The sequence below is a fragment of the Hipposideros armiger genome, unplaced genomic scaffold, assembly GCF_001890085.2.
Source record: "Hipposideros armiger isolate ML-2016 unplaced genomic scaffold, ASM189008v1 scaffold_82, whole genome shotgun sequence".
Taxonomy (NCBI): Eukaryota; Metazoa; Chordata; class Mammalia; order Chiroptera; family Hipposideridae; genus Hipposideros; species Hipposideros armiger.
In genome coordinates this window covers 1,493,661-1,510,350 of record NW_017731432.1, presented here as the reverse complement: position 1 = coordinate 1,510,350, position 16,690 = coordinate 1,493,661, and the positions used below count along the sequence as shown (strand labels likewise).

Genomic DNA, 16,690 nt, shown 5'->3' with positions numbered 1-16,690 from the left:
TGGGCCGCCAGCGAGCGCCCGGGGCACCGCCGGGCGGAGCCGAGCCGGGCGGAGCCGAGTGAGAGAGCGGGCGCTGCCGAGGCGCGCGGAGGCCGGGCGCGCAGCCCAGCGCAGCCCAGTCGAGCGCGGCGCAGCCCAGCCTGGAGCCGCGGAGCAGCAGCCACCCGCAGGTAAGCAGGGAGCGCCCGCGCGCCGCGCCCCCGCCGCGGCCTGACAGCCCCGGGAGCCCGGCACCGCGAAGCCGGCGAGCAGACCCGGCCCTGGTGGCAACGGAGGGACTGGCGGGCCCGAGGGAGAGGGCTGGGCGCGGGTGCAGGAGCGCACTGGTGTCAACTCCTGGGACCTCCGGGACTCCTGTGTAGCCCGGGGTTGCCTGGTGCACGCGCTCTCCGCCTGCGTTTCCCCGACACCACTTGTGGTGTCACCGCCCTGGGGTGACACGAGCGTTCCCGCGTTCACACTTGTCTCGCACACTCGCGCCTAGCACAGCCGCACTCGCACAGACCTTCACCCACCATGCCTCTCAGGCCTCGGAACTCTCACACACGGTGGGACTCAGCACACGGGCGGGAACTGCGGAATGGGTTTGGCAGCCTTGGCCACGCTTCCCCCTGGAGCTGGTGGCAGTTTCAGACTGTAGAGCCACCAACCTTGAGCTTCCCAGGCTGATTGGGAGCGAGTTAGACTAGCATTGCTCTGGCTCTTCCCGCGCCCCCTCCCTTGCAGAATGGCACCTGGCACTGGGGGTACCCCCTAGGGGGGCTGTACCTGGCGTGGTTGTGAGGATGTGGTAACTGGAAGGGAGCTACTCCCAGCCTCACGGCCTGGGTGTTTCCTGAGCAGCTGCCACTCCATGGGCTTTTCTCCCAGCAGCCTCCCCTTCCCTTAACCATGCAGGGAGCCCGGGCTCCGGAAAGGAGTCATGGTGGGTGCAGAACAGGTGCAGGTGGTATCAGCCTCAGCATCTTTCAGGGTGCTCTGCGCAGTGGCTACAATTGCTTATATCTATGGAACACTTAATGTATTTATTGATGGTTTGATCAAGGACATAGGGGAAAACTGATAAAGCCAAGTTATAGGTCCATCACTTAGTGACTCTGGACAGGTTCCTTAATCTCTTTCAGGCTGCATTTTATCATCTGAAAAGTGGGAATGAGGACTGTTGTCAGGGAGAACTGAGATCATATAAATGAAACTGTTTTGTCAGTTACTGTAGTTTGGACGATTCTGGGATGATATCTGCCATGGTTCTGCTCTGTGACTTAGGGAGACTGAACACCGTTTCTGTTCAGTCATCAAGACAAGGGGGCATCAATGTGTCCTGTGTTCCTGCTAGCGAATTCCCCAAAGTGTGTTCCGTGGAACATTAGTTCTCAAAGCTGTGCCACAAGTCAAGGTTTCCCTGTTGCAGTAAGTCTGGCATATTCCACAAGCTCTCTATCACGCTTCTGGCCAATCGCAATAGATACTGGCAAATTAAAGACTCTGGGAAGTACTGCAATAAAAGAACCTGCTTAACTTTGTCAAACCCAGCATTTCCCTAGTTGACCCTGTAGCCCTTTTCAAGTTACACATGCTTGCTCTTCCAGGAAACAGTGCCTCAGGGGTTACCAAAAGAGATGATGTGGTGTTGTAGAGTTGCAACCGAATGTTGAGAGCTAAGTTATAATTGCCTTCTTTAATGAAGAGTAAGCAGAAGCCCAGAGAAGCTGAGTGGCTCATCTGAGATCACACAGCTAAACAAACAGTGGCCCAAGGTCACCAGCAGTTAGTGGTACAACGGGGACCAGAACCCAGAGTCCTCATCCAGTGCTCTCACCACATTCAGTTGTATCCAGAAGTTGAGAATTCTCTTCTCAGAACCAGTCTTGCTGCTTTATGTGGACACTCTGCAGCATGAATTTGACAAATGTAGGAACTTAAATGACTTATTGTTGAATGAATTCGGTGATGATCAGTTACCTACGATGTGCCGTTTGTTTTGGGGACTTTAGCATGTCAAGTTCAACCAGATGTGGAATCTGTGGTGGACAGTTATAGTGCCAGTCATCAGACACATACATACACACGCATGCGTTCCTACATACTCACACGTCCACTTCTACACACAAATCCCTCTCTCCCTCCACTCTCATACATGCGCACACACTCCATCCTGTACACGCAATTCACACACATGTTCCCACATATGCACACATACTCACCTGCTTTCATCGCACACGTGTACTCCTGTACACATTCTCTCTCATACACACACATCCTGTTGTGCGCGAGACTACAGCTAGGAGGCACTTGTGGCAAAGGGCATGTTCTCTTGTCCCCAAGTTCCCAGAGCTGGCGGGAGTGCCTGGCACCAGGTCCCAAAGATGGGTATTGAGTGGGAAGCCCTTGCAGGGCCAGTCTATTTGCATTTTCTCAGTATTTCCTTATTTCTCTCATTTTCTGCCATATTTATCCCCCTACCTATTTTTTTTTTGGTCACATGATGTGACTACTACAGTCTAGTTTCTACTGTGTTGTTTGTTTTAATCAACCCTCAAAGCTGTCAGGACAAGGACTTTGTCTCATTTGCTTGATTGGAATCCCCAGTGCCGAGCAAAACGCCTGGCACAAAGGAGAGGTTCGATAAGCATTTACTGAATGAGTGACTGAGTGAGTGAGCGAGTGACTGCTGGCTGCTAAGATGGCTGTGACCCAGGCCGGCATCCAGGGGGATCCGCTGAACATGTCTGTGGAGTGTCTGCTGGGTCCTAGGCACCTTTCTGGGGCTTATAGCAATGAAAACTACTCAATCCTCTGGTCATGCAGCTTGCATTCCAGTGGGAAGAGAGAGCGCGGGTAGTAATGGACAACATAATGCTTCATAATGGCACACACCATGAAAAACTCAAACAAGATAGTGTGTACTTTAGGGAGAATGGAGGAAGGCAAAGATAGGGTCCAGGGTATCTCCTCTCGGAGGAGGTGACGTGTATCCTGAGACCTGAATAATGTAACAATGACAGCCATGCGGAGATTTGGGGAAAGAGTGTCCTTAGCAGAAGAGCAGCAGGTATGAAGGCCCTGGGGCGTGAAGGACCTGGGCCGAGGGCCCTGGCGAGGCTACACTTGCCGTTCACTGCTGGTTCCCTTACCGGTGCCCTTGGGAGGGGGCCATTTCTGGTGTCTGATCCAGGACCTAATTATCTTCAGGGTCCAGACACTGTAGCTAAACTCAGAGTGTTCTGGGCTTAGGGGGAAGGGGAGCTCTCTGCTATCTCAAAAGGCTGCCCTCCCCATCTTGTCTACTCCCCAACCCCTATAAATGAGGAAAGGGATGGACTCCTAAGGCCCCTCCCAGTTCTACCATACAGAATCTGATGCTCTGTTTGCAGGAGATTCATAACAATTCAGGTGGTCCATCTGGAGGGGTCGTGAATTAGTTGTGCTGCTTCCATTATTAATAACCATGATGTCATACATCTGTGTGGTTCCTGATCGGCTGCAGAGCACTCTCTCCTATTATCCTGTTCACTCTGTAAACTCATCTGCCAAGTGGGGAGGGCACAAGAAGAGGAGGATGGTGGAGATGGAGAGAGCTCAGACATTGCCACACATGCCTGCAGGCTTGCCCAAGCCATGTCACCCCCTGAGTCCCTGCTTCCTCAGCTGCAAAGCAGGACACCTGAGAACCTACCTCCGGAGGCCCTGGGGGTGTGAAGTGAGAACCTGCGTGTCCGGGGCCTGGCACCTCGTTGCAGGCACTTAAGAACTGTTAGTTCTCATTTTACAGAGGTGGAACTCAGAGCTAAGCAAGATCGTGGCGTTTTGGGTCCACTTTTCTATCTCCGGTCTTCCCAGCTCAGGGCTTGTGGGCACATAGTAGGCTTTGAGTGACTATTTTGTTGAATTGACTTGCCTTAAGGTTGCACAGCTAGTAAAGGACAGAGCTAGGACTCAAACCCAGGACTTTGGGCTCCAAATCCTTTTCATAAATAGCACACTGTTGGGGAATAATTGTCATGGTTAGTGAAGATAGACCTTCACACCCCACTGGTGGATGATGAGAATTATTGTTGCTTTGTTGAGAATCCTAGTATTATAAAGTTTGGGGTTCTGAGGCACGGTAATCTTTGTAAACCAATAAATGAATTTTTTAAGGAACATTTTGCAACTTTCTAGAAGAGGGTGTAAATGTGAGAAAATTACCTCCTGAGAATTGAGAGCAGTGGTTCTTAACCAAGGGTGTCCTTTGCTGTCACCTGAGGACTTTTAACAGAAGAGTTCCAAGTTCCACCCCAACTGTCTGATTCAGAGCCTCTGGGGATAGCATCTGGGCATGTGGAGACGCACCTGGTGCTAGAAGTTCAGGCTAGAGATGAGAAGCCGAGCCAGCTGGATGCCCAGGAAGTCTGGCAGGCCCTCCACGTGCCTCCGGTTTCCATGCATCCTTAGCTGTGGCTCTGACTGCCTTGTCCCAGGCCCACACAGACTACAGGGAAGGAACGCAAGCTATGGAGCCCTACAGGCCTGAGTCTGCATGTCCTGCTTTCTAGCAGTTTCTTTACCTCTCCTAAGCCTCAGCTTCCTTGTCTGTATGGCTTACAGGAGACCATCTATGTCAGATATCTTATGAGATATCTGTGCCTGGTACATAGAAGGTGAACAGTGAGCAATAGTTTCAGTCGTTATGAAAAATGAATGATATAAACAACTGTAGTATTTGTGAATTGGCTGCTACTAAATAAAAATGAACCAATTTGTTCCAAACACCAGACCTTTGAGACGAGGGTACACCCCATGTCATAAACCCCAGCCCCTGGGCCAAAGCATACCAGCTCTGTCATCTTCCTGCACCTCTGATAGATCCACGGGCTCAGAGAGGGGGACATGAGGTGTGGAGGCCAGTGTCAAGTTCAGGCTTGTATTCACCTACATCAGCCTGAGGCCAATGTCTAGGGCAGTTACAGGGGAAACACCCGACCTGTGGGAGTCGCAGGAGGTTGCACTTCTAACCTACTCTGTGGTTCATTCGTTTATTCGTCAACAGTGGATTGAGTCCTTCAGCGGGCTCAGCTCTGGGTGAAGCACCAGGACAGGGCCTGCACAGTCAAGAAGCTCAGAGTCTAGCAGGCCCAACCACCCACTAGTCACGTGACCATGGACAAGCTGCATTTCCTCTCCAGATCTCAGTTTTCTCATCTCTAGAATGGGATTGTTCTGGCCACTTCAACCAAGGAATACTTTGTTGTTTTAGGACCCACCCACCCCCCTCTGGGGTGCTGTCTAGGTTTTTAGGATCTCTACTAGATTCCTGGAGCAGAGAGCAAGGGCTTCAGAACCAGGAGGTGCTCCACTCTGCTTCTGGCTCTGTTGCAGACTTGCTGTGTGACTAGCTGCATTTCTTAACTTCTCTGTGTTTCCTTTTCCTCACTTAGATAATGCGGTTATAACACCTCCATTGCAGGCAGTGTGAGTGCTAGGTGAGAGGATAGAGAGGACCTGGCTCTCAACAAATGTCACCCCCATTTTCATTCTGTCTGGCTCTTGGCTCTGCCGTCCTCCTATGTGTTACCGCTTTTTGACAGTCGCCTCCATCCATCTCTGCCCAAGCTTATCGCGTACCCAGAATGGGCAGGGGTGGGCAGACAGCCAGATTGGAGCTCAAGGAAATAAGCACACACCTCTGGGTAAACAGCGGGCATGGGGAAGTGGTTCCAGCCCAAGAGAAATCAGGACCATGCCGTGGAACTAGGAGTCCTGGGCTCTGTCCTGGACCTGCCACTAAGTCACTGTGTGTCATTTACCATTCCCCTCCCCTCTCCGAATCCATGTCCTCACTGAGGCCATTCTGCAGGAGCCTCTGGTTTTCTTCCTGCTCCGAGAAGCCTGCAGGCCTTAGATGTGCGAGTGCTGAGTGGCCACAGTAATGGGATAGACTGGCTGGGTGTAGAGATCGCACCAGCTTTTCCCGCCTGGGCTCTCCAGAACTGATTGCGTGGAGTGACCAGGAGGCAGAATCTCGGCAAGGAAGACACTGTGGTTTCTAATTGGCAGAGCCGCTCATGGGAGAGGAGGCAGGTAAAGGGACATTCATGGCATTAAATTCAATGAAAAGAAGGGCATTACTTTGTTTTTCTTTCTTCAAGAAGACCCAGAAGGCTCCAAGTCACCCGCTTCCCAAGTAGCTGCCCTCTTATTTGAATTCAACAGTATGTTTGAATATGAAGAGTTTGTTTTTAGGTTATTAGGATGGAGGCAAGTAAAACTTGAGCATCCAGTCATTCATTTCCCAAATATCTGTTGAACACTTACCAGTGTCAGGCACTGTTCTAGGCGTAGGGATATAGCAGTGACCAAAACAGACAACGGTCAGTGCTCTCCTGGAGCTTATAAACTAGCGAACGGAGGCATACCATGAACAAAGGAGCACGTAAGTGTGGCAAATGGGGTGCATGCCCTGGGAGAGAGCCAAGCAGGGTAAGAAGTTAGAGAACACCAGGGGAGGGTTTCGGGGCGCTCTTACATGTAGGATGGTCGGAGAAGGTGAGAAGGTGACATCTGAGCAGAGCCATGAAGGAAGTGTCGAACTGTGACTAATTTAAGCAGAAATTTCTTTCTCTATGGGGTAGCTGGAAGCCTATGGAAATATCTCATTTGGGGCTGAAATGGTCAGCTCAGCCAGGCAGATCAGACTCTGAACTGTCTGGCTTTAGACCCAGGACACCGAGTCTAATTCATGATCATCATTACAGTAACATTAATAATAATAACAGTGAGCTCCCTAGAGCTCTAAGTGAATTTGGCTTTGAGCCTTCAAAAGGCCTGTCCACATAGACTACCTCATTCAGCCCTCTAACGAGATACAATGTATCGTCTCCATGTTGCAGATGAGGAATCTGAGAGAATCCTATACCTGAAGTGACCAGTCCAGGACTGTATCCCAGGTACGGGCAGAGTAGGCACTCAACCCAGACTCTGCTGCCCATCAGAGGCTGTATTCTCCTTATAGGGCAGCTGGGCAGCCAGCATATTGCCTTGCATGCAGTCAAGGATGATATTTATTTCTTGAGCACAAAAATAAATCCATATACCAAGGAGATACGATGACGAAATGCAATATGGGATCCTGGATTGGATCCTGGAACAGAAAATAGACATCGGGGAAAACTGGCGAACTATAAAGAAAGTCTGTAGTTTCGTTAATGTGTCAGTGTCTGTCTCTTAGGTTTGACACTGATTATGTACCTTGGTTATGTAAAATGTTAACATTACAGGAAGCTGGGTGGAGGGTGTATGGAAACGTGCTTCTATCTTTGCAACTTTCCTGTCAATATAAGATTATCCCAATGTGAAAAGTTTATTTAAAAATAAATTAATAAATCCACATACACAGCTAGCTGACCTCCTCAGGGTTTCTCAGGAAAGCCACAGGGGTCATTAAGTAATTGAATCGCTGCTGCTACTAGTCACCCCAAGCATGCTATCTAGAGCTGCCCGTGTGAGAAGGAACAAAATGATACGCCAATGCCTGTAACCACACTGGAGGAAGAATGTTCTTTTTGGAGGTATTTCCCGGGAAAACTGCACCCAAGTGAGTTTCTAGTATACCATATAACCTATCTTTTAGGCTACACCAAGTATGCCCTTTCCATGTGATGAAAGTTCACGGACTCATTTTCACTTGATGCTACAGCAGACAAATGGAAACTGAGTTTTATCTGTAGAGATGTAACATGCGACTGGCTGTAGGAATCGTCATGACTAATGGCTGTGAAGGAGTGGTGTGAGGTCGTGAGAACAGAATGAGAGAACAGGGAAGGCGTTAACGGTAATCCGGTTTTCTTTCATGTTAGAAAACATTTAGGGACAGGGAATGGTGTCTCCTAGAATGAAGGAAAGAGACCGGGGTCAAGGGATTCCAAGGTTCGGTCCCTCCTTGCCTTAATTCCCCATTCACAAAACACGTGAGGGTCCCTGGGGACCCTCCAGCTGAAAACCACTGGGCCCAGAACAAGCAATCAACCCAGGCTCACCATGCAACTGCCGAGAGACACAGCTTAGCCTCTCTGGGCAACCTGGTCTCCTAATGGTTTCCGGAGGGCTTGTGCATCACCTTGGCATGTGGGCATTGGGTGTCACCTTGAAACATAGGCGAGGCAAAGATGCTCAGATGGAGAGGAAACCATCAGCATGGGTCTATTAGAAGGCATTTAATATTTAGAAGAGTAGGATAGCCACTCTAAGAGGGGCTCTTTATTTTAAGCAGGCTCTGATTTTGTGAAATAAAGAAGCCCAACATGTCCCATAGTGCGTGCCTTAGAACCCTGGTGCTGCAGGATGGAAAGATGTGTTGCTATAGGAAGAAAATAAAAGTGTTCTAGCCAAGTAAACTTGAGAAAGTTTAAAGGCCCTTATGCTGCAGGACTTCTGGGTCTTTAATATGTGAAAGTGCATTGGAAAGCTCCAGACAAGTGTGCGTGCGTGCCTGTGCCTGCATGCGTGTGTGCGCACGCATGCGTGCGTGTGCGTGTGTGTGTGTGTGCATGTGTGTGTGTGTGTGTGTGTGTGTAGAGGTGGATCTTGTGTGCAGCTTTCCAATCTTGATTGATTAGAGAATATATAGGTGTACACACAATGCATGTGTGGGTGGGTGTATGTATATAAAAGGCAGAGCTGGACTCAAGTGTCACAGAAAAACATTTTGGGAACCACTAAAGTTACCTGAGGTCAAAGCTGAAAAACACAAAATGAATGCTAAATTGTGACTCATTTAGCATGTCAATTTAGTTTCGGCATGTCAATTTCTCACATTTCCCCTTGTTTTGTTAATCTCTTTTTCTCAGAAGAAAAATGGCAAATGGCATACAAACGATCCCCCGCCCTCCCCCCTACCCTTTCCCATGTGCTGTGTTCATGGGAGACAGAAGTATTACCAAGCCCATGTGACAACTCAGTGGTGGGTCTCTAACCCAGAAACCCACATGTGACATTGGTGTTTTTGGAGCTGAAAAAGAACCTCTTTAAAAAATGCCACTAAAGGCCAAAATTCTGCCTTTGACAAGTATGGCTTTTGCACGAGGAGTCTCCCAGCATTTCTGTATACACAGGTGTGTTTGTCACCCTGAAAGGCGAGCATCTTTACTGATCCATGTGCCTGGTCAGTGGACATGCCCAGTTAGAGGAGAACACCCTTTAATTTGATGATGATTTCTAACTAAGCCCACCTTCTCCCCACTCCCTGGTCCCGTGTTGCCCCTGGGGAGAGGCCGGTAAACCACCTGCCTGCCTTTTGAAGCCTGTCCAGCCTGGGCCCTGCCTCAGCCTTCACATCCCCTGACTCTCACCCCAAGGCCTAAATCCTGTCCCCACCAAATCCTGCTCCTCACTCCCCCAGGGACGTCCCCAGGCATGCTAAAGTCCCATCTCAGGTGCAGTGTTCGTTCCATTTTGTGATTGCCACTGTCAGAAACTGAACTTCAGTTGCCTTATCTGGCATATGAGAGCAGTGCACTCGTGAAGACACCACAAATAAAGTAAAGGATAAGTAACAGGAAAGGGAAAGTGAAGGGGGATTTTCTTTCTCTTTGGGTTAGACGGTGGGGGGTGGGGAGCAGGAAGCTTCACAAACATCTCATTTGAGGATGAAATGGTTGGCTCAGCCAGTCCCTCAGACCCTGGCCTGTCATCTGACCAGTGTGGCTTCAGAGAAGTTATTTGAAGTCTTCACGTCTCCCTCTCTTCAGCAGTGAACGTGGGCTGATGTTCTTAGGGTTTTAATTCAATGCTGTGAAGCTTGTGAGGAGCTTAGAACGCTGCCTCGTGCATAGAAAGCTATGTATTAGCTGGCATTATTATTTATGAGAATCCCACCAACTAACTAAAAAAAACAGCTAAGTTTAAAAATGTGCAAAAATGTGATATAAACAGGTAGTTCACAGAAGTGAAAATGTTCCCTAAACATATGACTAATGCTCTAGCTACAAAAAAAATAAAGGATTATAAGTTAAAGTGCTTAGAGATGGCAAAAATGGAAAAAAGACAGAGAAGAGCTACTGCTGGCAAGAGTCAAGGGGACTTTCAAGCCTGAATTGGTATCAATACAAATTATAAATGCACATACCTACTTTGGTTCAACAATTCTCCAGCTATAGAAAAACACATGTACACAAAACTAGATTATGTACAAGGGCATTGTTTGTAGTATAGAGCAATTAGAAATTACCTCAATGTCCAGTACCATGTCAGTGCTTAAAAAAAAGTTTGGTGCATTTCTACCGTGGAATACTTTACAGCCACTTAAAAAAAAAAAAAAAAGAAGTGAATCCACAGATCCTGATAGGGGAGGACATTTATAATATAGTCTCACCTGGAAAAAGGTTTCCGTATGTGATATGTTTAATATAATCCTATTTTTATGCAGAAAAAATTGGAACAATTATACATGTGTGTGCACACATCAATATGTTTCTGTGCTCATGGAAATAGCGTGGGAACATAGGGAATCAATTGTGATAGTTTCATCTGGGGAGTAAAATTCGGGAGGGTGAAGGAGGGCTTGTCCACTTTTTGCTTTCAATACTTCTGTATTAAACAAAATAGTTTTAAACAAAGGAAACAATAAAGAAAGCCCAAGAAAGTGAAGAGCAAAAACTAATCTCTACAGTACAGGATTATTGAAAGAGTAAATGGGATAATACCTAGCAAACACCTAACAACGCCTGATGCCCAGTGGGTGCCCAAGTAATGCTTCCATCCTCTTCTTCTTCCTTCCATAGGCTCTGTGCCACCCCCTACCCCCTTCCAAGTCCATTCCAGTGTTCCTCTCCCCCGCCCCCATGCCCAACTACAGTCTCAATAAACATGCATTGGTGATTACAGCCCTGTCAACACACCAACTGCCTCCTTTCCCAGCAGTTCCCTAGGTCCTTTCTTATTGGTCCCCTTTTAAATAGCAGCCATACTTCACTGGTTGTTGTCAGCCACGCCTCCTATCTCCCAAAGGAGCCTCTCCCCACCTCCCAGTGTGGGTCCGGCTTTGTCACCAGCACATTCCCAGGGTAAACCTTATCATTTGGGTCAGGTCAGCTCACTGATTTGTTTCTCTTCTGTTTCTGCTCATGGCCAGGCTCTCCCACCCCGGGGCATGTGGGCTTTCCCGGGTCCCCTCCCCCACTGGCTCCCACCTGGCCCTGATGAATTCCATCATGTCTGTTTAAAATCATTTTACTTCCAACTTGCTAATTTAATTCTAGTCTTACAGAATTTTGGCAACCCTGCCAAATTGGGTGCCAGATGCAGATTTAATGAGCGTATTTTCAGTTCCTTCTTTTCTGTCTGCATGAAGATGCTGAAGAGAATAGGGTCTGGAACGAGTTTCCAGAGAGCTCCCTGAATGTGCCCCCTACATTTGATCCTAAGGCACTGGGCGTAGTAACCCTCCAGCCAGGTCTCTCCCCATCTGTCGGGAAGAGCTCGTGCTCTGCTTCTCGGGAAAGGGAGCTGTGATTGCATCATCCTCCCAGGCCTAGAAGCCCCAACCCAATTCCCATCATTTGGACTTCACAGGAAATGTATTTGGAGAAAATTACTTATTTCCTCTGGCCCTTGTCTTCCTGCAGCCATGTGCAGCTCAACAGATGTTCAAGGATCCGTCTATTTAACAAACATTGAGCGCTTTCTAGAAGTGATTTCTCAAAGTGTGGTCTGTTGACTACCTGCCATGGAACTATGGTGGAGGGTGGTAGGGGGGGGGAAGTCTTGAGAGAATGCAGATTCCTGAGCCCTGCCCCCCAGCTACAGAATCAGACAGTGGGACGGGGTAGAGCCTGGGATTCCACCACCCAGAGGATGTTTGTGCCTCCAGCATTTCCATGCTGTTACCTCATTTCAAACCTACACCAATCCCTTACGGAGACATTTTTATCTCTAAGAGTAAGACTCAAAGAAGTCAAGTGGGTGGCTCAAGGCACGGAATGGTGAGATCAAAGCTGGGACTTTGCTGGAGGCTTTTGATTCTAAGTATAGGGCGCTTTCCGTTTCTGTCTCAGCGGCTCAGGGCTGAGGACCGTTGTCCATGATCACAATACACTGCTCGTGACTGGCGCGCAGTGTGTCTGCTCTCGTGTGCCCACACAGGCCCTATGCTACAGACGAGGGAACAGAGGCTGGTGTTTTCGCTGCCAAGCCATCAAGTACGCAGCACTGGGAACGCAGGAGCCAGGACCCACACCACATCAGATTCTAAATTCTGTGCCAGGCGGTGCAGAGGGCTGAAGGGAGCGTAAATGGAAGTTCCCTCAAGGAGCGGGAGTAACAAGCGGAGCTCTCTGGCTCCAGCACGTGTCCAGAGGCCTGGCCCTTGGACAAGTCATGTCTGTTCCTGAGCCTTGAGCTTGTCATCAGTACAAGGATAGGGTTGGCAACAGTCAACGATTTCCAAACTTTTTAAACAGTAGAACCTCCCCCCCCCACCACTTCTCACTTCTTTTCAGCCCAAATAAAATCTTACACTGAATCGCGATATGTACGAAGAGACAAAACTGGAGACGCCTTGCATGGCTCAGGGCTTTCTAGAAGGCGATTTGGAAGCATGTCATCTAGCATTTAGCACAGGTCTTCTGTGTGCCTCCTCTCCACACCCCCACCTCCACCTGCAATGTGACATGGTGACTAGAGCCTCAGCGTTGGAGTCTCGGCTCTGCCCAGTCCTGCCTGTGTGACTTCGGGCAAGCTGTGTGCCTTCTCTGAGCCTCAGCTTCTTCTCTATAAAATGGGCATGATAATAGTTGTGTTGAGGTGAAGATAAAATCAACGAATGCATACAAAATACTTAGCACAGTGCCTAGCATGTAGAAGGTGTTGACTCTTGTTTTCCTTTGACAGAATAGGATACAAAACATGAGAAATTGTGGCAGAGATTTCCCCAGGGCCCTAGAGACACAGTGTCATGTGGTGTGGACGATGAGGCCCAGACATGTGTTGGTCTGTATATTTCAGCAAATTTTTTAGCCCCTACAAGGGATGAAATCTTGTTCTAAGAGGAAAACTTCCTCTTAGGACAGAAACTCCCAGGGCAGAAATGCACAGCAGGCTGGCAGGGCTCCCCCTGAGCAAAGGCAGGGCAGGGAATAGCTAGGCTTGTGAGAGGTGGCCTCTGGCTAGGCCCCTCTTTGGGCCCGGCTCCCATAGGGGAGGACCCAGTCACATCCCAGAGGCCTGAGGAGGGGACAAAATGAGAGCATCATGCACGTCAGGCCCAAGGGGGTGTGTATCGGATCCCAGTGCTTGGTGGCAAGAGATCAGAGAAGGAAGGGTGGGGACATTATAGGGACCTGCAGCTCAGGGGCAGCGCTACTGAGGAGGAGAAGAGCCTCCCAGCTCACCATGGGTGCTGTGGCGGTAAGAGTGCCCAGCCAGCCCCACACTCAGATCCCTGGGAGCAAATCCACACACCTGTATTTCCCAGGTCGGAGCCAGGCTACAGGTGGCATGCACCCCAAGTCATCAGCAAGTCCTGGAAGGGTCTCCAGCTTAGAACCCTCCCGAGCCTCCAAGCCCAGGGCAAGGTGATGAGGAGAGTGAGTGTGCAAGCCCTGAGGGAGGGATGGTTTCCATTTCAGTGGGGTTATTTCTGGCTCTGCTCCTGCAGTCACTGTGGAAACTGCACGTGCCCGGTTCAGTGTGGAAACATGACGAGTTTTCCAAGGGTGATGTACACTAAGCAGGCAGCCAGGAAGCTGCTGCCAGTGCTGCCTCTTACAGGGTGTGAGTATGCGTCTGCCCGCTTCTGTCCCCACCTCCCCACCCCCACCACGCCTGTCTCCATTCCCTCTCTGCCCGGGCTGCCTTTCTCTCGAAGCTGAATGTGGGGGAGTTGTGTTCCATGCAGTGCGGCAGGCAGACTAATGGCCTCTGAAGGATGCCCACATCCCCCTTCCTAGAACCTGTGAACTTGTTACTTGACACAGCAAAGAGGAATTAAGGTAGCAGACGGAGTTATGGTTGCTCATCAGCTGACTTTAAAATAGGAGATTATCCTGGAGTATCCGCTTGAGCCCAGTGCTATCACAGGGACCATTAAATGTGGAAGGGGACCCAGGAGCCTCACTGTCAGTGGTGCATGGGAGGAAGGCTCCGCGGCCATTGATGGCTTTGAAGGTGGAGGAAGGGGCCATGACCCAAGGGATGCTGGCAGCCTCTAGAAGCTGGAAAAAGAGAGGAAATGGATTCTCCCCTAGAGCCTCTGGGGGAAAGGGGGCCCAGCTGCCATCTTGATGATAGCTCAGTGAGACCCATTTCAGACTTCTGACTTCCAAAACTCTAAGATAATAAACTTACGTTGTCTTAAGCCACTCAGTTGGATGGTAATGTGTTATGGCAGCAGCAGGCAATACACCAGGGAGGCCGAGATACAATGGGGAGAGGTCATCAGAGAAGAGAGCTGCCCATGGGCTCTTTATTTTCCTGAGATCTGATTATTGCTGGTGCCTCACTCTGGGCATAGGACAGGTCCCCACTGGCCAGCTCACTGTCCATGTGGGAAAGTGGTCTTGCCCTCAGTGAGCACCCAGCTCTTCGGAGCGCTGAGCAGGGTCTCCTGAGCAGATGCTGACTCCTCTGCCTGGAATGCCAGCCCCTCCCCCACCCGCATCTCTCTCCATAAGCCCTGCAGTTTATCAAGGCCCCCTGCCCGTCCCTCCTAAGTAACTTCTTTTTTTCCTCTGACACTTTGTGCTACTCCCTGGGCATCTGTCACTGTGGGGACCTTGCATGGTCTGTTAACCACCAGCATGCTGTTGCCCTTCCCGCCCCCGCCCCCAGCAGCCCCACAAGAGGAGGAAGACGGGCACACACCAGGGCATTGCCAGAACCTCGGTGAAGAATGAGTGAATTCTGCTGGGTGAGACAGGTTGTGCCCCAGGCTTGGAGGAGCCACACTCTGCACTGAGTGCTGAAAGGGCCTAGACTTGAACACGGGATGCCCAGGGTTCAGTCCTGGCCGTGGCACCTGGTCCTGCTGACCTTGGGCAGATCACTTCCCTCCTTCCTCATGGACAGGCTGGAGGTGAAGAGATTCATGTAAAAGCCCTTTGATCACACTGCTGTCCAGGGTAAATGTCACGGTCAGTGTGACTTTTGCCTCCCAGAGATGTAGTCCAGGAGTAACATCTCCTCTCCCAACTGTGGCATAGGTCACCGCCCTGCCTGGGAGTCCTCCTGCCCTTGCTTTCCTGGGCTCTACTCATATACCTCAACCTGGGAGAAACAAGAGAAAACATGGAAAACCAGGGTCGGGACATGGGGAAGGCAAATGAGGTGCCCGGGGTACAAAATTGAAGGAAGTGCTGTCCCTCACTTCATGCAAATGTGGCACAGAAAACCTAGCCCCACACTCCATTGTATAGATGAGGAAACTGAGGCCTCGAGCGTGGAAATGCCTTGCTCAGAGGCACATGGGGAGAACTAGGGGGATGCTGGGAGCAAAGCATAGTGCGTTCACCATCAGCTCTGGGGCAGGGTCACTGTCCTTCCAAGTAAATGCACGAGTGTGTGGCTGAATGAGTTTATTGCTCCAACACGTATTTATTGAGTACCTATTTTGTGTTGATACTATGCTAAGGGGTGGGCTACAGTTTGGTAACAAGATAGGGCCTGATCCTCCCCTGACCATTCATATTCTTTGAGCAGAGAATCAGGGGTCACACATTAGCTCTTTTATTACAGTGGTGATAAATGCTAGGCCGGGGATGGTCAGAACTCACGGGCTGTGAATGGTTGTGCAGGTTGTGTACTGGAAAAGTGCCTGTGGAGGTCCTACGACGGGGCTTCCATTTAAAAGTTGACAGTATAATTTGGAAGACAGGACCAGCATGTCCTTGAAGTAACAGCGCAGGACCATGGGTCACAACTGGGAAAGCCAGGCTGAAAGAAGGGCTCAAAATCGCAGGCCTAGGTCCTTCTCCTCTTGGACTCTGGGCTGTCATCCTTCTCTCCCCCACCGTTTGGTGGTCAGATTACATGCAGTCAGCCCTCATTGGGGGTCTCAGAGGAGGAGTCCTGCAGCCTGAAGGGCCTGGGAGACTAGGAGGAATGAGGCAGTGCCCTATCTTGGGGGGCACAGCTTCTGTGGTCCTGGGCTGGATTTAACAATGTGGAGGCCTGTGACGGAAGAGAGGCTGGAATCTTCAGAAAACAAGGCGTCTCTGCCTGGACGAAGCCTATCTTCTCAGCGTGGCCTATGCTCTGAGAATGTTGAGCCTGGCAGGAGTCTGGCTTCTAGGATTTGGGAATCTCCCTTCCAACCGCACGCTGTGTGGCTTTCTGCTCCTTACCTCTCTGGCTGTTTCCACACACATGATGGAAGCACATGGAAAAGCACAGGGAGATGTGGGTGCTCTTGTTTTACTAGAGTGTCCCGCCCTTCAGGTGAGGCCAGTTCCTGGGCAGCTGTGGTGTAAACTCAGGGGGCCAGGTCTACCTCTCCCACACACTAGCTGGGGACTTGAACAAGCCCCTCACCTCCCCGAGCCTCACTTTATCTGTAAAAAAAAATGACAGTGAGAAAGACATCTCACCCAACTGTTAAAATCGGGAAAAAGGGACCAGGTATACAAGGGTTTTTAAGGTTTTAAATTAAAATTTAATGTTTGAAGCCCCTGGCTCATAAGGACATAGAAATTACCACCAAAGGAGGGCGTTCCTTGAAGGA

At 49.9% G+C, this 16,690-nt stretch overlaps 1 protein-coding gene across 6 annotated transcripts in view; it reads left to right on the top strand.

Annotated features, from left to right (window-relative positions):
- The window catches only part of HIVEP3 (HIVEP zinc finger 3), a 437,965-nt gene that overhangs the window by 311,382 nt on the left and 109,893 nt on the right, over nucleotides 1-16,690 (top strand). Inside the window, exon 1 of one of the 6 annotated variants that reach the window (XM_019643811.1) lies at nucleotides 28-170. The exons of the other annotated variants lie outside the window; for them this stretch is intronic. The gene's annotated coding sequence lies outside the window, so the exon portion shown is untranslated. Of the gene's footprint in view, nucleotides 1-27; nucleotides 171-16,690 lie in introns of those variants that run through there. 6 annotated transcript variants of the gene reach the window in all.